This window comes from Lissotriton vulgaris, chromosome 6 (assembly GCF_964263255.1).
Source record: "Lissotriton vulgaris chromosome 6, aLisVul1.2, whole genome shotgun sequence".
NCBI lineage: Eukaryota > Metazoa > Chordata > Amphibia > Caudata > Salamandridae > Lissotriton > Lissotriton vulgaris.
The window spans coordinates 1,736,852,190-1,736,879,579 of NC_141694.1; positions in this window are offsets into that span (position 1 = coordinate 1,736,852,190).

The following is a 27,390-nucleotide window of genomic DNA, read 5'->3' on the forward strand; positions in this document are numbered from 1 at the left end:
GGAGGATGTTGGTGGGGGGCGGTGGTTCCGTTGTGGTGTGCGTCGGTTGAGGGCTGAAGCTGTTGTGTATGTCCGCGATCTTGTTGTGGAAGTAGGAGGCGAGGGAGTTGCAGAGGTCTTGCGATGGGGTGATGTTGTTGTTTCCGGCGTTGGGGTTGGAGAGCTCTTTAACGATGTTGAAGAGTTCCTTGCTGTTGTGTGCGTTGTTGTTCAGTCGTTCCTTGAATGCAGTTTTCTTGGTGGTGTGGATCAGTTGGTGGTGTTTTCGGGTGGCGAGCTTGAGGGCAGTCATGTTGTGCGGTGTTGGGTCTTTGCGCCAGGCTTTCTCAAGGGCTCTGCAGTTCTTCGAGTTCTTGAGTTCGTCGGTAAACTATGGGGCTTTCTTGCTGCCGGGTCTGTTAGGCGGGGTCCTCAGGGGGGCAAGGTCGTTTGCGCAGTCGCTGATCCACTTCGTGAGGTTGGTGGCCGCTTGGCTGGGGTTCGTAGTGCTGGTGGGTGGGTTCTTGTTCAGGGAGGATGCGAGCTGGTCGGCTGTGATCTTGTTCCAGCTTCTGCGTGCTACCTGTTGCTGTTGGTGGTGGATCGTGGTCCTTTTGAAGCTGAAGTGGACGCAGCTGTGGTCCGTCCAGTGGATTCCGGTGGCGTGGCTGAAGGGGATGTCCTTGCTGGAGGAGAAGACAGGGTCGAGTGTGTGTCCGGCGTAGTGGGTGGAGGTGGTCACCAGTTGCTTGAGTCCGAGGTTAGCGAGGTTGTCCAGTAGGGTGGTGGTGTTGCGGTCGTTGTTGTTCTCCAGGTGGAAGTTGAGGTCCCCATGAGGATGTAGTCAGCGGAGGGGAGGGCATGCGGGCTGACGAAGTCCGTGATGTCTTCGCTGAATTGTGTGCGTGGTCCCAGGGGTCTGTAGATGAGCGTGCCTCTGAGGGTGGTCTTGGGGTTGATGTGGATCTGGAAGTGCAGGTGCGAGGGTGTCGTCGGTGTTGGTTGTGTTGCGGATGGAGTTCCTGTGGATGATGGCGATGCCTCCTCCTGTCTGGTTGACACGGTCCCTCCAGATGATCTTGTAGCCGTCCGGGAGGGCGATGGCGATGTCGGGCGCTGAGAAAGCGTTCATCCAGGTTTCCGTGAAGAAAGCGACGTCTGGGGTTGTGGTGTCGATCAGGTTCCAGAGCTCGATGGCGTGTCTGTGGACTGAGCGGGTGTTGAGCAGGATGCACTTCAGGTGGCTGCTGCTGTTGCTCGTCGAGGTCTTGGGCACTGCTGGAGTGGTGCAGGTCCGGATGCAGGTGAACTTGCAGGAGTTGCAGCAGAAGGGTCCGTGGGTGCGTCTCGGAGTGGCTTGGAAGCAGCCCGGGAGCCTGCCGGCGTTGAGTGCGGTGAGTTCGGTGGCGTCGTAGGACAGTCGGGTCGTCTTCGGTCGGTGGAGGCCAGGGATCCGGGCCCTGGGCGTGGTCCAGGCGCGGACGGGCGCAGACGGGCTTACCTTTGGCGCACCTTCGGCGCGCTATCGGCGTACGCGTGCACTCCGCCATAAATGGCGTAGTGGGGGGCGGAGCGAGGGCGGGGCAGCAGGGAGGCGGGAGCGGGGTGGACCAATGGGCGGCAAAAACTAGCGAAGCTGGGCGGGGAGCGGGGAGGGGGACAAGCGGCGGGGAGGACACGAGGACGGCACAGGAGGCACAATATGGGAAAAATGCACAGGTCAATACAAAACAGTAAACAGAAATACCAACAAATGCTGTACACGGGCGAAAGTACCGCTAAGGCGATCAAGGGCACAAAGCAGGAGGTGAGCCGGTAGAGTGGCGGTCCCGGCACACGCCTGTGCGAGGCAGCAGCGGGGGGGGCCGGGGGTCCCGGCACTCAGCGAGGGAGCTGCACGGTGTGTGGAGCGACCAGCCCTGCAGGCAGGGGCAAAGGTCATCTTCAGCCTTTAAGTGTGGTAGTGTGCAGGATTTGTCTTCTCCATTTCTTAAAAAGAAGAAACTGGCCCTACCTTTGGCCTCTGTGGTGTCCACACCAGCACCTACTATGGCTGCGCCCACGAGACCTGGCTCTCAGGCGTCTTCTGCTGCCTCTCAGCATGTTTCCACACCTAAACATGCTTCGTCGTCGACGGGAGCGTCTACTAGAGTTCCGACGACGAGATCTGCAGTCTATACATCGTCGACGATGACACTGACGACGACGTCAGCTTTTAGCTCGTCGACGACTAGCTCGTTGACGGCCTTTACATCGACGAGAGTTTCTTTGGCTTTTCAGACTGTCTTGTCGACGATTCCTATCACCTCGTCGACGAAGAAACCATCATCGTCGACGAAATCCATCAAGAAGTCTTCGTCGTCGACTAAATCAGTCGACTAAACCATCGTCGACGAGACCTCAGTCTACAGGAGTGACTACTGCGTCGACGACTTCGTCGATGGTTATGCCAACTAAAAAAGTTCCGTCGTCGACAGCACCGTCGACGAAGGCACTGTCGACGACAGCTTCATCTACGAGCCTACCGTTGATGCTGGATTCATCAAAGTCATCTTCGACCACGGCCATTTCAGCACCATCAACGGTACCATTGACGACACCGTCGACGGTGGCACCATCTTCTTTTGGCTTGTTGCCCCTTGTGCCTCTATCTACTACAGTTTCTGCATCCGTTGGCACTGATTCGTCACACCATAGCCGTCCACAGTCATGCCACCAGTTGTCAGCTCCAGATCTTCAACCTCCATCACCTATGTTCGCCACTACCTCTGAGCCTGACTCTTACTCTGGTAACGATGTGGGTGACACTTTCGGGACGGCTCACAGTCCGTCTGATCTCATCATCAAATGTCAAGATTCTGACAGTGATAATGAAGGCGGCGACTAGGAGTCTCACGCTGAAGACCAGTTCGTTCAAGTTCCAATGGCTACTTTGCCTTTGATTTCGAATCTCCAGCATATGCTGGATGACTACAACCGGCGTTTTCCACCAACGCCTCAAGGTACTCCTAGACCGTTACCTGCGGCGACTGCGACAGCTCCGCCAACTGCTCCGTCGCCTTTGCCTCCCACGCCATTTCCTCAGGTTCAAACGTCTGTCAAGATTCACACTACTCTGTATCCTCAGGATGCGGATGATGAGGCAGTTCCAGAACGGGAGGACGGAGTGGTCCACAATGACACAGATACTGATGATGCCTCAACCGGCATGGCAGAGTGGGACAACTTCCAAATGCAGACGCCCTCTCCTCAACCAGGAGAATCTGGGGATTCCCCTCCAGTCGATATTGCCAGTTTTCATCTTTTGATAGATCGAGCGGCTCAGCGCTTTAAATTATCGAGGACACAGAGAGAGGAGGACTGTTTCCTCTACGACTTCAAAAATCAGCCTTTCAAACAAGTCCACACGATTCCAATACTAGATTTAATATGGAAGGAGGGAGTTAAGCTTATGCAGGCTCCGAACTCGTTACCTACCCAAATACCGCACCTTGAAAAGAAATATAAAGCCCCAACTGGTTCACCAGCATGCCAGGTCTCTCATCCTAAGCCGGATTCGGTTGTGACTCAAGCGGCACAGCGCCGGGCCCGTAATCCAGTGTCTCCAATCACCGCGCCTCCATATAGAGAGGGTCGCCACCTAGACGCCATTGGACGGAAATTCTCAACCATGGCTTCCACTACAGTACGGGCGGCGAATGCCTTAGCCATCTTAGGCCGCTACGACCGGCAGATGTGGTCGGGCATATCTGCCCTGGTCAACCTCATTCCGGACGCTTCCAAGGCTGACGCTCTGCAGCTCATCCAGGACGGACAGAGAGCATCTGATTGACTGCGCAGTCGATATAGCGGGCACTGGCTTCCGCCAACTTGCTAGTGCGGCTGCCTTACGGCGCCAGGGTTGGTTGAAGTCCACCTCTTTCCGGCAGGAAGTCCAGTTCAAGATCTTGGATCTGCCTTATGATGGGAAATCGCTCTTTGGTTCCCACATTGACGACGCTTTGGAGTCCATTAAAAAGGACACTGATATGCCTAAATCACTGGGCACTTTACAGTTTCGAAAACAGTCCTTTCGAGGTGCACGCGGAAGCGGCACTTCTTCAACTTTTCGTGGAGGACAATCTCAGTATCGCTCCTACAATCAGAGCAACCAACGTTACTCTTCCAATCAATAGCAATCTAATCAACAGCAGTCCTCGAAGCCTTATAGGGGAAAGTCATCCTATCGAGGATCAAACGCCAAAGACTTTTGCCATCCCCAAAGTGTTGGAGGTCGAATCTCTTTGTTTTATTCTCAGTGGTCCTCGATCACCACAGACCGCTGTATTTTGGACATTGTGATGAAAGGTCATACCTTAGAGTTCGTCAAGATTCCTCCTCATACCCCACCATCTGGGCTGCCTTTTCCCCACCTCAAGGAGCTTTACCATCAAGTCCGTCTTCTTGTTCAGAAGGGTGCAGTCGAAGTGGTTCCAGTGTCTCAGAGAGGGGAGGGTTTTTACTCTCGATTCTTCCTCATACTCAAGAAGACGGGAGATTGGCTCCCAATTCTGGATTTGAGAGCTCTAAACAGATACCCAAAGAGTCAATCTTTCCGCATGCTGACACTACTGGAGATTCTGCGTCTTCTGGCCAGCGGGGATTTTATGACCACCATAGATCGTCAAGACGAATATTTTCATGTCCCAATTCTCCAACAGCATCGCAGGTACCTCCTGACGATGGACAAGGGCCAGGTTTGCCATCCGGATCCTTCCACTCTACAATTGTCGGCATGGAACCTGAGTACCTTGAGTTCGCCAACTTAAATAGCTCGCAAGGCTGCAGAGAGATCCTTGCTCATGCTAGGGCTACGTCTACCATCAAAACTTACAAACTCAAGTGGAAAAGGTTTTGTCATTGGTGCCTGACAGCAAATATCCATCCAATCCACTCTACTCCGGAGCAGCTTCTTCCATTCTTTTTGAGTCTCGCTCAATCGGGACTCTCGCATGATACCTTGAGGGTTTTCCTAGCTGCAATCTCTCGCTTCCGGCAGGATGGCTCCTCCTCCCTCTGCTCGTCCAGGATTATCTGCCAGTTTTTCAAAGGGCTTTTCCGGAAGTTCCCGCCTATTCGACGCCCTCCTCCATCGTGGCATCTCAATGTTGTTCTGTCGCAACTTATGAACTCATCATTTGAGCCCATCCATAGGGCGGACATTAAGTTCCTTACGTGGAAGGTTGCTCTTCTTCTTGCTCTAACTTCATCTCGGCGTGTGAGTGACCTCCACGCCTTTACTATCAAACCGCCTTATCTTCAATTCAAACCTGACGGCGTGGTGCTTCGCACCAACCCATCCTTCCTACCCAAGGTGCATACGGACTTTCATTTAAACAAACCTGTATTTTTGAAAACTTTCTTCGCTGAGCCAAAGTATCCGGCTGAGCAGCGATTACATTCCTTGGACATCAAACGATGCCTTAAATTTTACATTAGCAGAACTGCCTCCTTCCGCAGATCCGACCAACTATTCATTGCTTATGGACGACTGCGTCAGGGGCACCCTGTCACCAAACCAACGATTGCCCGTTGGATCTCTTCGGCAATTGCTTTCTGCCATCAACAAGCTGGCAAGCTGTTATATCTAAGGTTTTTACCTTACATCTTCCTGTTTCTCTGCCTCTGCTGTTCAGCCAGTGTGAGTGGAATGTTAGTGTGAATGTGATGTCATTGGAATGTTTGGTATCATGTGAGTGGACTGTCAGTTGGATCCTGGGCTGAGCAGCATAGAGGATGCTCCTGGTGGGGCTTTGATTACATTTATACTGGAAAACCTATCTAACCATCTAAGAAGAATAAACTTATCATCTGTAACCTATCCAAGTCTTCTGAACGAGAGCACATAAAATTAATTGAGATGGTTCTAGGCATACTGGAGAAGAAAGGCATGACAGTCTCGAAAGACAAATTCAAATTTATGTCTAAGGAGATTGAGTACTTGACAGCTGAAGGTATATTGCCAAAAGAGGATCTAGTACGAGCTATAAAGGAGGCCCCGGAACCAAAAAACAAGGAAACACTCAAGTCGTTCCTTGGCCTCAGTGAATATTATGCTAAGTTCATTGATAAATATGCAGAAAAAGTGGAACCACTCAGGAGACTATTGAAAAAGAATGTGGCATATAACTGGAAGGATGAACAAGTTGAAGCATTTAAATCAGTCAAAGAGGAAATAGCAAAGGCACCTGCACTGAAACCCTATGATCCACAACTGGACAATGTAGTGACTGTGGATGCAAGTAATGAGGGTATCGGTGCTGTATTTTGTCAGAAAAAGGGAAGTGAAGAGAACACAATAGCGTTCATTTCCAGGAAGCTAAATGAAACAGAGGTCCATTACAGCACCATTGAGCGCGAAATGTTGGCTTGTGTGTGGGCTGTGCATAAACTCAAGGACTATCTATGGGGGAAAAGTTTCACCTTAATAACAGATCATAAACCATTAGTTTATATGATGGATGGCAAAGGTCGAGGCAACGGGAACGCAAGCTCTAGATTGATTAGACTAATGTCAAATAATTTCAAGATTGAGCACATAAAAGGAGGGAAAAACCGTCGAGCAGACTGTTTGTCCGAGACTACCAGTAAAGGAGCAAAAAGGCGAAGAACAAGACGACAATGAGTGTGTGGTTGCACATATTGATGCCACATTTATATGCTAAGGATCCATAACTGAAAAGGAATGGGAGGAAAGTATGGAAAAGGATAATGTCATGTCCCAAGTACAAATGTATGTGCAAACTGTATGGCCACATATCAGGAATCTTCCGAATGAACTGAGATCTTACCAACAGGTAAATGATGAACTTACACTAGAGAATGGCTACTTAAAAAGGGGTGAAGTTTTTGTTCCACCATTTGAACTCAGACAAAAAATCATCAAGATGGCTCACAGAGGGCATCCTGGCACCACGGCCACTATAAAAATACTGAGGATGCATTACTGGTGGCCGGGTGTGGACAGCGAAATCAGGAGTTATGTGGACAAATGCGAAAAATGCTTAAAATCTGATAAGCATTGGAGAGTTGGAAAAAACGAACTACAAAAAGTGGAAATTCCTGACGGGCCTTGGGCCAAAATAGCTATAGACTTTGCTGGACCTTTCAATATCTTGCCATATGAATGCAGGTACCTGATAGTTTTGACAGATTACTATACCAAGTGGGTGTGGTACAAGTTTGTGAGTGGGGTGACAACAGAAGTAGTCATAAAATTCCTCGAAAAGGTATTTGAGAGTGAGGGACTGTGAGAAGGTGGCCTGATATGCAGTGCTCACTATTGTAGTGAACACTATGTATCAGTCCAGCAACCCTTATTGATGATTGGTTGTAAGTCAACCTTATAGACCAGCTATCCTAGTAGCGTGGATACGAGCAGTCTAAGGCTAAAGACTCGAGAGGGCGTGTTAAGCCAGCTGTTATACCACACATATACCCCTTGAACACCAAGTGAAAGGACACCACACAAGTGTTATGAAAATAAACAAGATATTTATTAAGAATCACAACAGCCCTGTACTCTTTATGAGGACAGGGTACTAAGCACAAAACAAAACTCTTACGAAAATACTTAAGTTAGCACAGTATATACAAATGCCCGAGGGGCACGGAAAACCATATACTCTGAAAGTGGAATGCGAAATTACTAGCAGGTAAGTACAGTACTAATAGGCTTTGGAATCGCTAGGTCTTGACTACTGAACCTTCTGATTACTAATAGGAGGCCTAGGGGACTCGGGTGCAGAGTGTGCACTCTCACGCGTGATGCGGGACAAAGTCTATGGTAGCTAGATTTCACAGAGTTAGTGTTCTCGGGCGAACCCGACCTGGTAGGAGGAAAACGAAAGTGGATTCTGACCCTTGGATAGTGAGGCTATGCTGGGGCACCGAAATGCCGAAGTTACCTAGCCCAGGGGCTGCAGCTGCATAGGTCTCAAAAGACGTCGGGAATCCTCGTAGACGGACCAGGAGCCTTGAAGAAAGAAGTTGCTGGCAGGCGACCAGTGAAGAAAGTTCGATGGATCCAAGCCTGGATCGAAGGAAGATGACACCTGAAAGCAGAGGGGACCAAGTTTGAGACTACTAGCCAGTAGTCAGTGGGCACCAGGAGGGCACCGGATGGTAGCCACCTCGACTAGGTGAGTGGGTGACGCTGTGCTCGCAGATCTCACGGACCAGGAGGCGTTGTCGGCGACCAGGATGGAGGAGCGAGCTGTCCCACGAAGATTGAAGCTGTCGGCGTCGCTGGACCCAGGATTGGGCAACAAAGCCATGGCAAATTCAAGCCCACGCGGTGGACTCAAAATGGCGTCTGGAGTGGACCAGGAGGGTCCGGGGTGCCTCTCTTGAAGAAGGAAGCAAGGGCAGTCTGGAGCAACCAGACCAGCAGCAGTGATGTCGTCGGGCGTCGTGAAGAAGGCCACAAGCCAGCCGGCTAGTAGCCACACAGCGCGGTGAGCACGCAAAAGCAGAAGGGCCCCACGCAGATCGTGGAGATGCTGGAGGGCTGATCTTCGGTGCTGGAGCTGCTCAGGGTTGGGGCTTCTCGGACCCCAAAGCACTCACCAGTGGAAGACTCGGTGGGCTTGTTACAAAGAAGTCGTGCAGTCTTGGCGATCGTCGGTCCCTCGAGGTCTCGTCGCACTCACAGTTCTCAGCTTTGCTGTAGAGGTGAGTAGAGGTCAGAGGTGCCAGGGAAGCCGGGTCTCGTCGAGCTGGGTCGTCGGATTCGTGATGAAGGACTTGCAGCAGACCGCAGTGTTCTTAGGATGGTGCCTGCGGATGCAGGGTGACTACTCCTTAGCCACAAGGGAGAATCTTGATGAAGAAATCTTGAAGTCCTTTTGGATAAAGTCGTGTCTTGATTCCAAAGATGATCTAATTTGAACAGGGGGCCCGCTCCCATCTTTATACTAAAAAAGGGGGCTGACCCGGTGACTAGGTCCTGCCTATGGGTGGGACTAGGAGGGGGGTGGTTACACCCCTCTCCCATGCCGGACTTTCCCCAGGCCAGGGGCTGGTGTGCCCCTGGAACTGGTTCAGACCGGCCTATGCGTAGTGAGCACCGGGGTGCCACTCAGCAGTCACCTTCCTGTAAAGCCCTGCCTACCCAGGATACACAAAACCATGTCTGGGACGGTGCTAGCACCGCCCCTGACAGGAAACCCTTTGTCCAGGCTCCCCTCGCTGGAAGGACTCCCAGCTGCAGGGGGTCAGACTCGTGTCTGTGGTGGCAGCATCCATTTTGTGGAGCTGAGGCTTCGTTTAACTTTAACCGGGGTTCACAGTTACATACATGTCGTGTCCCTCTAGAAGGGTGAAATGCTAACCCCGTCGCCAGAATTGGCAAGGGGTTAGTATTCCAATTCGTATGACACCTTACTCGACATGTTTTGATAAAGCAATACCAAAGATAGCATTTAACCGCGAGGATTATAATGCACTTAAGAGTATATGGTATGCGATATCATGGAACAGCTATTAGGACTTGGTTCCGCAAGCTGCAGACAGGCTCAGCTCATGCCAGAGCACCATCTCACACGATTCCAAGCACTCTGCCTTCAGGATTGTCAAGGCCTGCCATAGGAGTGACTGATAGGAATCTGTGTGTCCATTTTAGGGTTAGATATAGGTATACTATATCTACAGCAAAGGGTGATTACACGACTTTGCCCCAGCTGTCATGCAGCCAGTTGTGTCAAATTTAGGAGGCCAGCCAGGGGTGGCATAATACATGCTTCAGCCCCTGGTAGGCCCTGGGTACACCTATGCCCTGAGTTACAGGGTCTGATAAGGTGGCCCAGTACCAATTGGTAAATGCACCTAGGGTACATGTTGTAATTTAGAGAGAGAACAGCCAGGCTGTGGGTCTGATTGGCAGGCCCACAGCCAGAGAAAGTCGTAAACCAGTGAAACAAAAGCAAAAAATCTGGGTGATCATAGGATTGCAGACCCTACTCTCCTACATGACCCCCCCCCCCAAACTTTGGGACAATAAGCTAACCTTGACCAGGTGAGTCTTCTTGTTCTAAGTGGAAATATCTGGAGAGCCCATCCGCATTGCCATGATCAGTACCAGGCCTATGTTCCACTGTAAAGTCCATCCCCTGTAGGGAAATGGACCACCTGGTCGGTCTGAATCTTGAAGTGAGTACCAAACAAGTATGGCCTCAGCTTCTTCAGGGCCCAAACCACAGCAAAGGCCTCCCTCTCAATAGCTGACCAATTCTTCTCTCTGGGGGTCAGCCTTCTGCTTATAAAAGCAATGGGCTGATCTTGACCATCAAAATTCAGTTGAGATAGAACAGCTCCCACACCCAACTCAGAAGCATCTGTTTGGACAATGAATGGTTTGGAGTAGTCTGGACTCTTAAGGATAGGTGCTGTGCACATGGCCTGCTTTAGGTCATCGAATGCTTTTTGACAGCCTGCTGTCCACTGAACCTTTTTTGGCATTTTCTTACTTGTCAGTTCATTTAATGGAGTCACAATTGATCCATAGTTCCTGACAAACTTTCTGTAGTAACCAGTCAGGCCCAAGAAAGCTCGAACCTGAGTCTGGGTGGTTGGAGGAGCCCAGTCCCTGATTGACTGAATTTTGCTCTCCAGTGGCTGAACCTGGCCTCCACCTACAAGGTGGCCCAGGTACACAACCTGTGTCTGCCCTATCTGGCACTTGGTGGCCTTGATAGTGAGGCCTGCTGCTTGCAGAGCCTCTAACACTTTCCTCAGGTGGACCAGGTGATCCTCCCAGGTGGAGCTAAAGACGGCAATATCATCTAGATATGCTGCACAGAAGTCATCCAGCCCAGTGAGAACATGATTCACCAACCTTTGGAAGGTGGCAGGTGCATTTTTCAGACCAAAGGGCATTACCACAAATTGATAATGCCCACCAGGGGTTGAAAATGCTGTCTTGGGCTTGGCATCCTCAGCTAACCTGATTTGCCAATACCCAGCTGTCAGGTCAAATGTGCTTAAGTAGTTGGCAGAAGCCAATCTATCTATAAGCTCATCTGCCCTTGGTATTGGGTGGGCATCAGTCTTAGTGACTGCATTGAGACCCCTGTAGTCTACGCAGAACCTCATCTCTTTCTTACCACCCTGGGTGTGAGGTTTTGGCACTAGAACTACTGGACTAGCCCAAGGGCTATCTGAGGGTTCAATGACTCCCAACTCCAACATTTTCTGCACTTCAGTTTTTATGCAGTCTCTAACATGATCAGGCTGCCTGTAGATTTTACTCTTAACTGGCAGGCTGTCACCAGTGTCAACCTCATGGGTACACCAATTGGTCTGACTGGGTGTCAGAGAAAACATATGTCTGAAAGACTGAAGAACCTGTTTACAGTCTTTCTGTTGATGCTCAGAGAGGCTGCCACAAAAGACAACACCATCTACTGACCCATCATCAGGATTCTGAGTGAGCAGGTCTGGGAGAGGGTCACTCTCTTCCGCCTGTCCCTCATCTATGGCCATGAGCAAGCTCATGTCCTTCCTGTCGACATATGCTTTGAGCCTGTTGACATGGAGCACCCTGTGGGGGCTCCTGGGAGTTCCAAGGTCCACCAGGTAGGTGACCTCTCCCTTTTGCTCAAGAATTGTGTGGGGCCCAGACCATTTGTCTTTGAGTGCTGCTGGGGCCACTGGCTCCAACACCCACACCTTCTGTCCAGGCTGATAAACAGTCAGGACAGCCTTTTGGTCATGCCAAGCTTTTTGAAGTTCTTGACTGGCCTTAAGGTTTTCAGATGCCTTCTCCATATACTCAGCCATCCTGGAGCGGAGACCAAGTACATAGTCCACTATGTTGGTTGCAGGCTTTTTGAGAGGTCTCTCCCATCCTTCCTTCACCAAACACAGGGGGCCTCTCACAGGATGCCCATACAAAAGTTCAAAAGGGCTGTAGCCAACCCCCTTTTGTGGGACCTCTCTGTAAGCAAACAGAAGGCAGGGAATCAGGACATCCCATCTACGCCTGAGCTTTTCAGGTAGTCCATGAATCATCCCTTTTAGGGTCCTGTTGAACCTTTCAACAAGCCCATTGCATTGTGGATGATAGGGTGTAGTGAACTTGTAGTTGACACCACATTCCTTCCACATAGCAGTTAAGTAGCTTGACATGAAGTTTGCACCTCTGTCAGAGACAACCTCCTTAGGGAAGCCCACTCTGGAGAACACTCCAACTAGGGCCCTTGCCACTACAGGTGCTGTAGTGGTCCTAAGTGGAATAGCTTCAGGATACCTGGTGGCATGATCCACTACCACCAGTATAAACTTGTGCCCTGATGCTGTCTGGGGTTCCATTGGACCAACAATGTCAATCCCCACTCTTTCAAAGGGCACCCCCACCACAGGCATTGGTATAAGGGGGGCCTTTGTAGTGCCACCTGACTTACCACTGGCTTGGCAAGTGACACAGGAGCGACAAAACTCCTTGGTATCCTCATTCATGTGAGGCCAGTGAAAGTGTGAGACAAGCCTGTCCCAAGTCTTTGTCTGACTTAAGTGACCTGCTAAGGGAATCTCATGGGCCAAGGTAAGGAGGAAACCTCTCTGAGACAAGTGTACAACCAGCCTCCTGGTCATGCCAGGCTTGGGGTCTCTTGCCTCAGTGTACAGGAGTCCATCTTCCCAGTATACCTTGTGGGTACCTGTGGCGTTCCCAGCAGCCTCAGCAGCAGCCTGCTGTCTGAGGGGTTCAAGAGAAGGGCAGTCTAACTGGTCCTTCCCCAGGTCCTCCCTTGAGGGTCCCCCTGAACCCAAGAATTCAACTTGATCAAGTTCAAACTCTCTAGAGTCAGTTTCCCTCAATTCCTGTAGGTCAGCCTCCTCTGAGACTTGATCCACAACCTGGGGCAAGGGGGAAGGCACAGCCTTAACCCATCTGCTCTTTTTCTTGGAAGGTGTCTGGTCCATTGTTCCAGGATCCAGCACCTGTTCAGTGGGGCATTTCCTGACCTGTGACCTGGTCACAGCAAACACATGTGCTGGCAAGCCTAACATTTCCATGTGAGTCCTCTGCTCCACTTCTGACCATTGTGATGACTCCAAATCATTGCCCAACAAACAATCCACTGGGAGGTCTGAACTAACTACAACCTTCTTTTGGCCAGTTACCCCTCTCCAGGAGAAAGCTACAATTGCCATACTGTGATTGGTAGTGACATTGCTTGCATTGGTCACCAGGAAATCTGTAGCTGGCATGATCTGTCCAGGGTCCACAAAGTTAGGTGTCACCATGGTGACACTGGCACAAGTGTCCCTATAGGCCTGAGCCATTTTTCCATTAATGAAAGGTGTCTGTCTGTATTTGCCCAAAGTATTGGGACTTATATCAGGGGACATATCCACATCCCCTGTACAAACAAGGACAGCCTGGGTGAGTGTGCCAACTAAGTTGTCACCCCCCTCAGAACCCAGGGTTAACCCTACTAAACCCTTGGGAGGTGCACTACCACTGCTGACTGTACTAGGGGGCACAGGAGCCTTAGGGGCTGCAGTGGCAGGAGTCTGCCCTCCTCCTTTCTTGGTGCACTCACTAAACCAGTGAGTTTTACTTTTGCAGTATTGGCACCACCTTTTAGATTGGCCTTCTTGGTTTTTCTTCTTCTGGGGAGCCTGACCCCCACCCTCTTTGGGTTGTTGGGGACCTGTCGAAGACTTCTGGTCATTTTGTTCCCCCTTAGAATCTTTACCCTTCTGGTCTGCTTTCTTCTGACCACCTTGATTCTGGACCTGGTTCTGTTTAACTCTTGTTCTGACCCATCTGTCTGCCTTCTTTCCCAATTCTTGGGGAGAGGTCAGATCTGAGTCAACAAGATGCTGATGCAACAACTGGTTCTGACAATTGTTTAAAATTTGTTCTCTCATGATCAAATTATACAATCCTGTGTAATCAGTAACCTTACTGCCCAGCAACCAGCCCTCCAAAGCCTTAGTGGCACAATCTACAAAATCAGACCAATCTTGAGACTGAGTTTTCTGGGTATCCCTGAACAGCAACCTGTACTGCTCAGTGGTTAGGCCAAACCCATCAATCAGTGTATTTTTCAAGATTTGGTAATTGTTAGCATCCTCCACTCTAGTAGTGAGGAGCTTGTCTCTTCCTTTACCTTCAAAGGAGAGCCACAAGATAGCTGCCCATTGACTCTGGGGAACACCCTGCACAGTGCAGGCCCTCTCCAAAGCAGTAATCCATTTGTGGATGTCATCCCCTTGTTTAAAGGGGGGCACTATCTTACCCAGGTGCTTTGTATCAAAACTCCTTTCCCTATTGCTAGGTACAATGCTGCCACCAGTGGGGACTACCCCACTTAACTGTTGCTCTCTAGCAAAGGCAAGCCTCTCTTTGGCCAGGGCAAGTTCTTCCCTTTCAATCCTCAGATTGGCTGCCCTTTCTTTAGCTTCATACACTCTCCTCTGAGGGGAAGTCATCCCTCTTTGAGAAGAGTTGTGAGAGCCATTGGTTTGAAGGGATCTGCCAGAGCCTCTTGATAGAGATCTGGCTCGTCCATTCCCAATGTTAAGCTGACCTGAGAGTGGTCCCAGGGGTCCCCCAGTACTAATCTCATGTCTGCTTAAGTTGGACCTGGTTAGTCTACTGAGTTCTACCTGTCCCTTATCTGCCTCATCCCCAGAGGGATCCTCATCCTCCTCCCCCTCTTCAGTCTCAGCTGAGAGGTGGATTAGGTCAGGGTCTCCTATGGTTCCCTCAAGGGGAGGCATGCTTCCATCTGGATTAGAAGAGCTAAGAAGTTTCTCAGCTTTTCTGGCATCATAAGTCTCTAAGAGACCAATCAGAAAGGAAGTTGTGGGGTTAGACCCCTGCTTAATCTTCCTAGAGGTACACACCTGTCGTAACTCATGGAAGCTAAGAACAGTATATCTGGAAGGTATGACCTGTGGAGGGTCCACTGACACAAGGGGAGACTCAGAGTTTCCTCCTTCGTCTGACATACTGTTTCTAGTGTGGTGTAAGTGATGCACCTACCTACACTATGTGTTTGCATACTGATCCCTTGCTAAGAGTTGCAGCCAAGGTGTGCTAGCCTTGAGGAGCTGCAACAGCTGGTTCAGTAGAACTCAGAGTATTCTAAGCTAAGTTACATGTACCTAACAGTACTTATGTGATCTTTCAACAAGATATTCTTAGGATACGTGTGGTAAAACAACAGCAAGCTCAAATCCCAACCGCTGCTCACCAATGTGAGAAGGTGGCCTGATATGCAGTGCTCACTATTCTAGTGAACACTATGTATCAGTCCAGCAACCCTTATTGATGATTGGTTGTAAGTCAACCTTATAGACCAGCTATCCTAGTAGCGTGGATACGAGCAGTCTAAGGCTAAAGACTCGAGAGGGCGTGTTAAGCCAGCTGTTATACCACACATATACCCCTTGAACACCAAGTGAAAGGACACCACACAAGTGTTATGAAAATAAACAAGATATTTATTAAGAATCACAACAGCCCTGTACTCTTTATGAGGACAGGGTACTAAGCACAAAACAAAACTCTTACGAAAATACTTAAGTTAGCACAGTATATACAAATGCCCGAGGGGCACGGAAAACCATATACTCTGAAAGTGGAATGCGAAATTACTAGCAGGTAAGTACAGTACTAATAGGCTTTGGAATCGCTAGGTCTTGACTACTGAACCTTCTGATTACTAATAGGAGGCCTAGGGGACTCGGGTGCAGAGTGTGCACTCTCACGCGTGATGCGGGACAAAGTCTATGGTAGCTAGATTTCACAGAGTTAGTGTTCTCGGGCGAACCCGACCTGGTAGGAGGAAAACGAAAGTGGATTCTGACCCTTGGATAGTGAGGCTATGCTGGGGCACCGAAATGCCAAAGTTACCTAGCCCAGGGGCTGCAGCTGCATAGGTCTCAAAAGACGTCGGGAATCCTCGTAGACGGACCAGGAGCCTGGAAGAAAGAAGTTGCTGGCAGGCGACCAGTGAAGAAAGTTCGATGGATCCAAGCCTGGATCGAAGGAAGATGACACCTGAAAGCAGAGGGGACCAAGTTCGAGACTACTAGCCAGTAGTCAGTGGGCACCAGGATGGCACCGGATGGTAGCCACCTCGACTAGGTGAGTGGGTGACGCTGTGCTCGCAGATCTCACGGACCAGGAGGCGTTGTCGGCGACCAGGATGGAGGAGCGAGCTGTCCCACGAAGATTGAAGCTGTCGGCGTCGCTGGACCCAGGATTGGGCAACAAAGCCATGGCAAATTCAAGCCCACGCGGTGGACTCAAAATGGCGTCTGGAGTGGACCAGGAGGGTCCGGGGTGCCTCTCTTGAAGAAGGAAGCAAGGGCCAGTCTGGAGCAACCAGACCAGCAGCAGTGATGTCGTCGGGCGTCGTGAAGAAGGCCACAAGCCAGCCGGCTAGTAGCCACACAGCGCGGTGAGCACGCAAAAGCAGAAGGGCCCCACGCAGATCGTGGAGATGCTGGAGGGCTGATCTTCGGTGCTGGAGCTGCTCAGGGTTGGGGCTTCTCGGACCCCAAAGCACTCACCAGTGGAAGACTCGGTGGGCTTGTTACAAAGAAGTCGTGCAGTCTTGGCGATCGTCGGTCCCTCGAGGTCTCGTCGCACTCACAGTTCTCAGCTTTGCTGTAGAGGTGAGTAGAGGTCAGAGGTGCCAGGGAAGCCGGGTCTCGTCGAGCTGGGTCGTCGGATTCGTGATGAAGGACTTGCAGCAGACCGCAGTGTTCTTAGGATGGTGCCTGCGGATGCAGGGTGACTACTCCTTAGCCACAAGGGAGAATCTTGATGAAGAAATCTTGAAGTCCTTTTGGATAAAGTCGTGTCTTGATTCCAAAGATGATCTAATTTGAACAGGGGGCCCGCTCCCATCTTTATACTAAAAAAGGGGGCTGACCCGGTGACTAGGTCCTGCCTATGGGTGGGACTAGGAGGGGGGTGGTTACACCCCTCTCCCATGCCGGACTTTCCCCAGGCCAGGGGCTGGTGTGCCCCTGGAACTGGTTCAGACCGGCCTATGCGTAGTGAGCACCGGGGTGCCACTCAGCAGTCACCTTCCTGTAAAGCCCTGCCTACCCAGGATACACAAAACCATGTCTGGGACGGTGCTAGCACCGCCCCTGACAGGAAACCCATTGTCCAGGCTCCCCTCGCTGGAAGGACTCCCAGCTGCAGGGGGTCAGACTCGTGTCTGTGGTGGCAGCATCCATTTTGTGGAGCTGAGGCTTCGTTTAACTTTAACCGGGGTTCACAGTTACATACATGTCGTGTCCCTCTAGAAGGGTGAAATGCTAACCCCGTCGCCAGAATTGGCAAGGGGTTAGTATTCCAATTCGTATGACACCTTACTCGACATGTTTTGATAAAGCAATACCAAAGATAGCATTTAACCGCGAGGATTATAATGCACTTAAGAGTATATGGTATGCGATATCATGGAACAGCTATTAGGACTTGGTTCCGCAAGCTGCAGACAGGCTCAGCTCATGCCAGAGCACCATCTCACACGATTCCAAGCACTCTGCCTTCAGGATTGTCAAGGCCTGCCATAGGAGTGACTGATAGGAATCTGTGTGTCCATTTTAGGGTTAGATATAGGTATACTATATCTACAGCAAAGGGTGATTACACGACTTTGCCCCAGCTGTCATGCAGCCAGTTGTGTCAAGATTCAAGATTCAAAAATACTTTATTCGGTTAAAAAGCAAGATAACCATAAAAGTAGCATGAAAGGTACAATGTACAAGAGGTAGAGTAAACATTTTTTTTTAAAAATCACGAGAAAGAAAAACAACAAGATTAAATTCATATATACAATAAAAATGATCAATCCATTTGAATTGATTTACGACACTTAAAAACTAATTTTAAAAATTCTGCAATTGAGGCGACCATAAAAACAGTATCCATTTTCTGGCACTCTGTGAACGCTAGGCGGCATCTATATACATTTAAATCTTTAAGGATAGGGATGATAAGTTTCTTTCGGGGAAGAGTATAAAATTTACAAAAGAATAAAATATGTATATCAGATTGTTGGGAAACATCATCACATGGGCAAAGACATAAATACTTCGACCAACAATTCATCACGGGGAACGATAATGTCCTAAAGACTATATTCAATCTAAATCGGGTCAAAAGGTACCGTTCATGATTGGGCATATACAATGAAAGATATGGCTGCAATTTCTCTCCACATAGGATATCCTGGTGGGCAGAAACAGTCTTTTTTCTCGCCTCCTCTATATATCTCTTTTCCTTGAGGTGAGTCATACACAGATTTTTCAAATCTCTTCTGGATATGTATTCCATTGATTGTGGGTCCTCAAAGTATTGGGGGCAACTTATTTTTTCAAGAAAGTCTCTGACGTAGCCTATCCATTTGCAATCACTAATATTGTCCAATGCCATGATGTCCTTTAAAATAGCCCGATTGACAACACATTCTTCATTTGTCCAAACCCTATGCCAAAGAAGGACTGGCTGAATTCTGATAGTATCAGTGACATAAGATATTCCCAATTCAGCATGGCATATCATTGTTGCAGTACTTTGGGGTACAGACAGAATGTGGCATAAAAACTTATTTTCCAGGATTTGGATTGAACTGATGTTTGAATAACCCCATAATCCTGCACCGTAGGTGGCTACAGATATACAGGTCGCATTATAAACAGTTAAAATCTCTTTTATGGGTTTTTTACCTAATTTTTTCATAAAACATTTTAGGGCCATAATGGTCTTAGAAAATAACAAAGATCTAGCATGAATTGCTGTAGTCCATGAGCCACTTTCATGGAACAATATCCCCAGATAAGGGAAGGTGGGGGTCCTTTCTAGGGGATTGGAATTTATGAAGATTGGCTTCGCATGCTTGTTTGTTCTGGACCCACAGTACATAGATAAAGTTTTAGAACAATTGATTTTCAAATCTAAACCAAGCATGAAGGTGTTAAAGGCTGTAACCAAAGTTTGTAAAGCCATTGGGGTGCGCGCCATCAGAACAGCATCATCAGCGTACATCAGTGCAGGGACAGGCCTACCTCTCACCATAGGCATGTCCCTGCCCTCCTGCACGAGATGCTTCTCCATTCCATTTATGTATAACAGAAATAGAAAGGGGGCTAGGACGCACCCTTGGCGCACACCCCGACCAATCCCAAATTGTCTGCTGCATTCACCATTATTCCCATATCTGACACTAGCAGTGGCCCCAGAATACAGCTCTCTTAGAAAACATATAATGGCATTGTCTACCCCCAAATCGGCCATAATTGACCATAATTTAATATGTGACACACAGTCGAAAGCTGATGATAAATCAACAAATGTAAGGTATAGACGTTGTTTTTTGACCTTTATATACTTCTGTTGCAAGGTGAAGAGATTCAAACCTTGCTCTATGGTCCCTAAACCCTTTTGGAACCCAAATTGAAAATCGCTTAACACCCCATTATCCTCGGCCCAGCTTTGCAGTTTAGCTAAAATCACTCTCCCCAAGATTTTTATAGAAGAGTCCAATAAGGAAATTGGCCTATAGCATGTACAACTTAGCCTGTCCCCTTTCTTGAAAATTGGGACTATTACTGATGTAAACCAGGTAGGAATTGGGCTATTTGCCAGAGCGGCATTAAAGAGCTGAACTAACAGTGGCCCCCATAATTCGATGTTAGCCTTATAGAGGTCAGCTGGTATACCGTCTGGTCCTGCTGCTTTGCCCCCCTTAGTCGCCTTCAGGCTTGCTATAACTTCAGGAAGGGTTACAGTCAAAGTTCTGGATGTATCTAAATTTAGCAACCCCACATCCTGGCCTGTTTCAGGGGTTAATTCCACAGCCTTATAAAGGGAGGAAAAATGAGCCACCCACTCATCTTCTGAGATGGCAATTTCCATGCGTGCTTTTTGTTCATGTAAGAGGGGGGTGTTAATAACCCTCCAAAAAGCAGCCGGATCCTTTGATTTTGAGGCATCGCATAGGTTGTCCCAAGCCTCCCTTTTTATCGAGGCCTTCCTGTCCCTCAATGCTAAGTTGTAGTCCTTCCTTGCAATTCTAATTTGGATTACGTCCCGTGGTCTATTATGAATTGCATATCTAAGCTTTGTTAGAGCTCTAGTGCACTTCCCATCAAACCATTTCCTATTGGACTTTAGGGAATTTTTCCTATTAACCCACAATGCTTCCTTAATTTTACTGGAAATGATATTAAAATGGGTTATTATTTCACAGTTCTCTGCGTATTCATCTAAACAGATCGAAAAGCTACTCATGCATTTACTCAATATTTTATACAGGAAATCATCCGGGACCAGTCTGCTCCATTTAAGGTTGTAACCATTTTGAGCACCCAACCTCACGTCCTGAACCATTTGGTTCTGACATTCTCTAGTATCGACTACAGCAAATAGGTTCTCCATTTTTAATACCTGTGGCAGATGATCACTCAGTGGTAGATCCATGATGTTTGCTCTAATCAATCTGTTCGCAGAGCTAAGTGTACATAAACTGAAATCGATAATGGATGCGGCACCCCGCCCGACAAAAGTTGGAACAAATGTCGTTGTATGGTGTGCTAATTCATTTGCAAACCCAAGATTAAAGTTAAAAATCATTTCATTTAGTCGCCTAATAGGGTGTGTTCAAAATGCGTCAAATTGACATCTTGTTCCAGCAATAAACCACAAATACCCTTTTGGCCCTTTTTGCAGAGAGTACAATTAAAATCACCCCCCCATAATAACATAACTTCAGCCCTCTTGCTCTTGTCAAGTTCGTCTTGCATTTCTAGGGTTAGTGTATCAAGTACGTCCTTAATCATGCTACCTGAACAGTTATTGTAGAAATTAAAAAGAACCATCTTTGGACCCTTCCTTGTATATATCACTATTTTTTGGTAGTAGCTGGATCCGGGGGAAAAAGAAATTTTATCATATACTAGAAGATTAGATATGTATACAATCAACCCCCCCTTAGGTCTTCCGTGTACTCCACCCACCGCAGGGGTAAAGTAAGTTTTGTAGCCATTAAGCTCATGTCCTTCCTGTCGACATATGCTTTGAGCCTGTTGACATGGAGCACCCTGTGGGGGCTCCTGGGAGTTCCAAGGTCCACCAGGTAGGTGACCTCTCCCTTTTGCTCAAGAATTGTGTGGGGCCCAGACCATTTGTCTTTGAGTGCTGCTGGGGCCACTGGCTCCAACACCCACACCTTCTGTCCAGGCTGATAAACAGTCAGGACAGCCTTTTGGTCATGCCAAGCTTTTTGAAGTTCTTGACTGGCCTTAAGGTTTTCAGATGCCTTCTCCATATACTCAGCCATCCTGGAGCGGAGACCAAGTACATAGTCCACTATGTTGGTTGCAGGCTTTTTGAGAGGTCTCTCCCATCCTTCCTTCACCAAACACAGGGGGCCTCTCACAGGATGCCCATACAAAAGTTCAAAAGGGCTGTAGCCAACCCCCTTTTGTGGGACCTCTCTGTAAGCAAACAGAAGGCAGGGAATCAGGACATCCCATCTACGCCTGAGCTTTTCAGGTAGTCCATGAATCATCCCTTTTAGGGTCCTGTTGAACCTTTCAACAAGCCCATTGCATTGTGGATGATAGGGTGTAGTGAACTTGTAGTTGACACCACATTCCTTCCACATAGCAGTTAAGTAGCTTGACATGAAGTTTGCACCTCTGTCAGAGACAACCTCCTTAGGGAAGCCCACTCTGGAGAACACTCCAACTAGGGCCCTTGCCACTACAGGTGCTGTAGTGGTCCTAAGTGGAATAGCTTCAGGATACCTGGTGGCATGATCCACTACCACCAGTATAAACTTGTGCCCTGATGCTGTCTGGGGTTCCATTGGACCAACAATGTCAATCCCCACTCTTTCAAAGGGCACCCCCACCACAGGCATTGGTATAAGGGGGGCCAATGTAGTGCCACCTGACTTACCACTGGCTTGGCAAGTGACACAGGAGCGACAAAACTCCTTGGTATCCTCATTCATGTGAGGCCAGTGAAAGTGTGAGACAAGCCTGTCCCAAGTCTTTGTCTGACTTAAGTGACCTGCTAAGGGAATCTCATGGGCCAAGGTAAGGAGGAAACCTCTCTGAGACAAGGGTACAACCAGCCTCCTGGTCATGCCAGGCTTGGGGTCTCTTGCCTCAGTGTACAGGAGTCCATCTTCCCAGTATACCTTGTGGGTACCTGTGGCGTTCCCAGCAGCCTCAGCAGCAGCCTGCTGTCTGAGGGGTTCAAGAGAAGGGCAGTCTAACTGGTCCTTCCCCAGGTCCTCCCTTGAGGGTCCCCCTGAACCCAAGAATTCAACTTGATCAAGTTCAAACTCTCTAGGGTCAGTTTCCCTCAATTCCTGTAGGTCAGCCTCCTCTGAGACTTGATCCACAACCTGGGGCAAGGGGGAAGGCACAGCCTTAACCCTACTGCTCTTTTTCTTGGAAGGTGTCTGGTCCATTGTTCCAGGATCCAGCACCTGTTCAGTGGGGCATTTCCTGACCTGTGACCTGGTCACAGCAAACACATGTGCTGGCAAGCCTAACATTTCCATGTGAGTCCTCTGCTCCACTTCTGACCATTGTGATGACTCCAAATCATTGCCCAACAAACAATCCACTGGGAGGTCTGAACTAACTACAACCTTCTTTTGGCCAGTTACCCCTCTCCAGGAGAAAGCTACAATTGCCATACTGTGATTGGTAGTGACATTGCTTGCATTGGTCACCAGGAAATCTGTAGCTGGCATGATCTGTCCAGGGTCCACAAAGTTAGGTGTCACCATGGTGACACTGGCACAAGTGTCCCTATAGGCCTGAGCCATTTTTCCATTAATGAAAGGTGTCTGTCTGTATTTGCCCAAAGTATTGGGACTTATATCAGGGGACATATCCACATCCCCTGTACAAACAAGGACAGCCTGAGTGAGTGTGCCAACTAAGTTGTCACCCCCCTCAGAACCCAGGGTTAACCCTACTAAACCCTTGGGAGGTGCACTACCACTGCTGACTGTACTAGGGGGCACAGGTGCCTTAGGGGCTGCAGTGGCAGGAGTCTGCCCTCCTCCTTTCTTGGTGCACTCACTAAACCAGTGAGTTTTACTTTTGCAGTATTGGCACCACCTTTTAGATTGGCCTTCTTGGTTTTTCTTCTTCTGGGGAGCCTGACCCCCACCCTCTTTGGGTTGTTGGGGACCTGTCGAAGACTTCTGGTCATTTTGTTCCCCCTTAGAATCTTTACCCTTCTGGTCTGCTTTCTTCTGACCACCTTGATTCTGGCCCTGGTTCTGTTTAACTCTTGTTCTGACCCATCTGTCTGCCTTCTTTTCCAATTCTTGGGGAGAGGTCAGATCTGAGTCAACAAGATGCTGATGCAACAACTGGTTCTGACAATTGTTTAAAATTTGTTCTCTCCTGATCAAATTATACAATCCTGTGTAATCAGTAACCTTACTGCCCAGCAACCAGCCCTCCAAAGCCTTAGTGGCACAATCTACAAAATCAGACCAATCTTGAGACTGAGTTTTCTGGGTATCCCTGAACAGCAACCTGTACTGCTCAGTGGTTAGGCCAAACCCATCAATCAGTGTATTTTTCAAGATTTGGTAATTGTTAGCATCCTCCACTCTAGTAGTGAGGAGCTTGTCTCTTCCTTTACCTTCAAAGGAGAGCCACAAGATAGCTGCCCATTGACTCTGGGGAACACCCTGCACAGTGCAGGCCCTCTCCAAAGCAGTAATCCATTTGTGGATGTCATCCCCTTGTTTAAAGGGGGGCACTATCTTACCCAGGTGCTTTGTATCAAAACTCCTTTCCCTATTGCTAGGTACAATGCTGCCACCAGTGGGGACTACCCCACTTAACTGTTGCTCTCTAGCAAAGGCAAGCCTCTCTTTGGCCAGGGCAAGTTCTTCCCTTTCAATCCTCAGATTGGCTGCCCTTTCTTTAGCTTCATACACTCTCCTCTGAGGGGAAGTCATCCCTCTTTGAGAAGAGTTGTGAGAGCCATTGGTTTGAAGGGATCTGCCAGAGCCTCTTGATAGAGATCTGGCTCGTCCATTCCCAATGTTAAGCTGACCTGAGAGTGGTCCCAGGGGTCCCCCAGTACTAATCTCATGTCTGCTTAAGTTGGACCTGGTTAGTCTACTGAGTTCTACCTGTCCCTTATCTGCTTCATCCCCAGAGTGATCCTCATCCTCCTCCCCCTCTTCAGTCTCAGCTGAGAGGTGGATTAGGTCAGGGTCTCCTCTGGTTCCCTCAAGGGGAGGCATGCTTCCATCTGGATTAGAAGAGCTAAGAAGTTTCTCAGCTTTTCTGGCATCATAAGTCTCTAAGAGACCAATCAGAAAGGAAGTTGTGGGGTTAGACCCCTGCTTAATCTTCCTAGAGGTACACACCTGTCGTAACTCATGGAAGCTAAGAACAGTATATCTGGAAGGGATGACCTGTGGAGGGTCCACTGACACAAGGGGAGACTCAGAGTTTCCTCCTTTGTCTGACATACTGTTTCTAGTGTGGTGTAAGTGATGCACCTACCTACACTATGTGTTTGCCTACTGATCCCTTGCTAAGAGTTGCAGCCAAGGTGTGCTAAGCCTTGAGGAGCTGCAACAGCTGGTTCAGTAGAACTCAGAGTATTCTAAGCTAAGTTACATGTACCTAACAGTACTTATGTGATCTTTCAACAAGATATTCTTAGGATACGTGTGGTAAAACAACAGCAAGCTCAAATCCCAACCGCTGCTCACCAATGTGAGAAGGTGGCCTGATATGCAGTGCTCACTATTCTAGTGAACACTATGTATCAGTCCAGCAACCCTTATTGATGATTGGTTGTAAGTCAACCTTATAGACCAGCTATCCTAGTAGCGTGGATACGAGCAGTCTAAGGCTAAAGACTCGAGAGGGCGTGTTAAGCCAGCTGTTATACCACACATATACCCCTTGAGCACCAAGTGAAAGGACACCACACAAGTGTTATGAAAATAAACAAGATATTTATTAAGAATCACAACAGCCCTGTACTCTTTATGAGGACAGGGTACTAAGCACAAAACAAAACTCTTACGAAAATACTTAAGTTAGCACAGTATATACAAATGCCCGAGGGGCACGGAAAACCATATACTCTGAAAGTGGAATGCGAAATTACTAGCAGGTAAGTACAGTACTAATAGGCTTTGGAATCGCTAGGTCTTGACTACTGAACCTTCTGATTACTAATAGGAGGCCTAGGGGACTCGGGTGCAGAGTGTGCACTCTCACGCGTGATGCGGGACAAAGTCTATGGTAGCTAGATTTCACAGAGTTAGTGTTCTCGGGCGAACCCGACCTGGTAGGAGGAAAACGAAAGTGGATTCTGACCCTTGGATAGTGAGGCTATGCTGGGGCACCGAAATGCCAAAGTTACCTAGCCCAGGGGCTGCAGCTGCATAGGTCTCAAAAGACGTCGGGAATCCTCGTAGACGGACCAGGAGCCTGGAAGAAAGAAGTTGCTGGCAGGCGACCAGTGAAGAAAGTTCGATGGATCCAAGCCTGGATCGAAGGAAGATGACACCTGAAAGCAGAGGGGACCAAGTTCGAGACTACTAGCCAGTAGTCAGTGGGCACCAGGATGGCACCGGATGGTAGCCACCTCGACTAGGTGAGTGGGTGACGCTGTGCTCGCAGATCTCACGGACCAGGAGGCGTTGTCGGCGACCAGGATGGAGGAGCGAGCTGTCCCATTAAGATTGAAGCTGTCGGCGTCGCTGGACCCAGGATTGGGCAACAAAGCCATGGCAAATTCAAGCCCACGCGGTGGACTCAAAATGGCGTCTGGAGTGGACCAGGAGGGTCCGGGGTGCCTCTCTTGAAGAAGGAAGCAAGGGCCAGTCTGGAGCAACCAGACCAGCAGCAGTGATGTCGTCGGGCGTCGTGAAGAAGGCCACAAGCCAGCCGGCTAGTAGCCACACAGCGCGGTGAGCACGCAAAAGCAGAAGGGCCCCACGCAGATCGTGGAGATGCTGGAGGGCTGATCTTCGGTGCTGGAGCTGCTCAGGGTTGGGGCTTCTCGGACCCCAAAGCACTCACCAGTGGAAGACTCGGTGGGCTTGTTACAAAGAAGTCGTGCAGTCTTGGCGATCGTCGGTCCCTCGAGGTCTCGTCGCACTCACAGTTCTCAGCTTTGCTGTAGAGGTGAGTAGAGGTCAGAGGTGCCAGGGAAGCCGGGTCTCGTCGAGCTGGGTCGTCGGATTCGTGATGAAGGACTTGCAGCAGACCGCAGTGTTCTTAGGATGGTGCCTGCGGATGCAGGGTGACTACTCCTTAGCCACAAGGGAGAATCTTGATGAAGAAATCTTGAAGTCCTTTTGGATAAAGTCGTGTCTTGATTCCAAAGATGATCTAATTTGAACAGGGGGCCCGCTCCCATCTTTATACTAAAAAAGGGGGCTGACCCGGTGACTAGGTCCTGCCTATGGGTGGGACTAGGAGGGGGGTGGTTACACCCCTCTCCCATGCCGGACTTTCCCCAGGCCAGGGGCTGGTGTGCCCCTGGAACTGGTTCAGACCGGCCTATGCGTAGTGAGCACCGGGGTGCCACTCAGCAGTCACCTTCCTGTAAAGCCCTGCCTACCCAGGATACACAAAACCATGTCTGGGACGGTGCTAGCACCGCCCCTGACAGGAAACCCTTTGTCCAGGCTCCCCTCGCTGGAAGGACTCCCAGCTGCAGGGGGTCAGACTCGTGTCTGTGGTGGCAGCATCCATTTTGTGGAGCTGAGGCTTCGTTTAACTTTAACCGGGGTTCACAGTTACATACATGTCGTGTCCCTCTAGAAGGGTGAAATGCTAACCCTGTCGCCAGAATTGGCAAGGGGTTAGTATTCCAATTCGTATGACACCTTACTCGACATGTTTTGATAAAGCAATACCAAAGATAGCATTTAACCGCGAGGATTATAATGCACTTAAGAGTATATGGTATGCGATATCATGGAACAGGTATTAGGACTTGGTTCCGCAAGCTGCAGACAGGCTCAGCTCATGCCAGAGCACCATCTCACACGATTCCAAGCACTCTGCCTTCAGGATTGTCAAGGCCTGCCATAGGAGTGACTGATAGGAATCTGTGTGTCCATTTTAGGGTTAGATATAGGTATACTATATCTACAGCAAAGGGTGATTACACGACTTTGCCCCAGCTGTCATGCAGCCAGTTGTGTCAAGATTCAAGATTCAAAAATACTTTATTCGGTTAAAAAGCAAGATAACCATAAAAGTAGCATGAAAGGTACAATGTACAAGAGGTAGAGTAAACATTTTTTTTAAAAAATCACGAGAAAGAAAAACAACAAGATTAAATTCATATATACAATAAAAATGATCAATCCA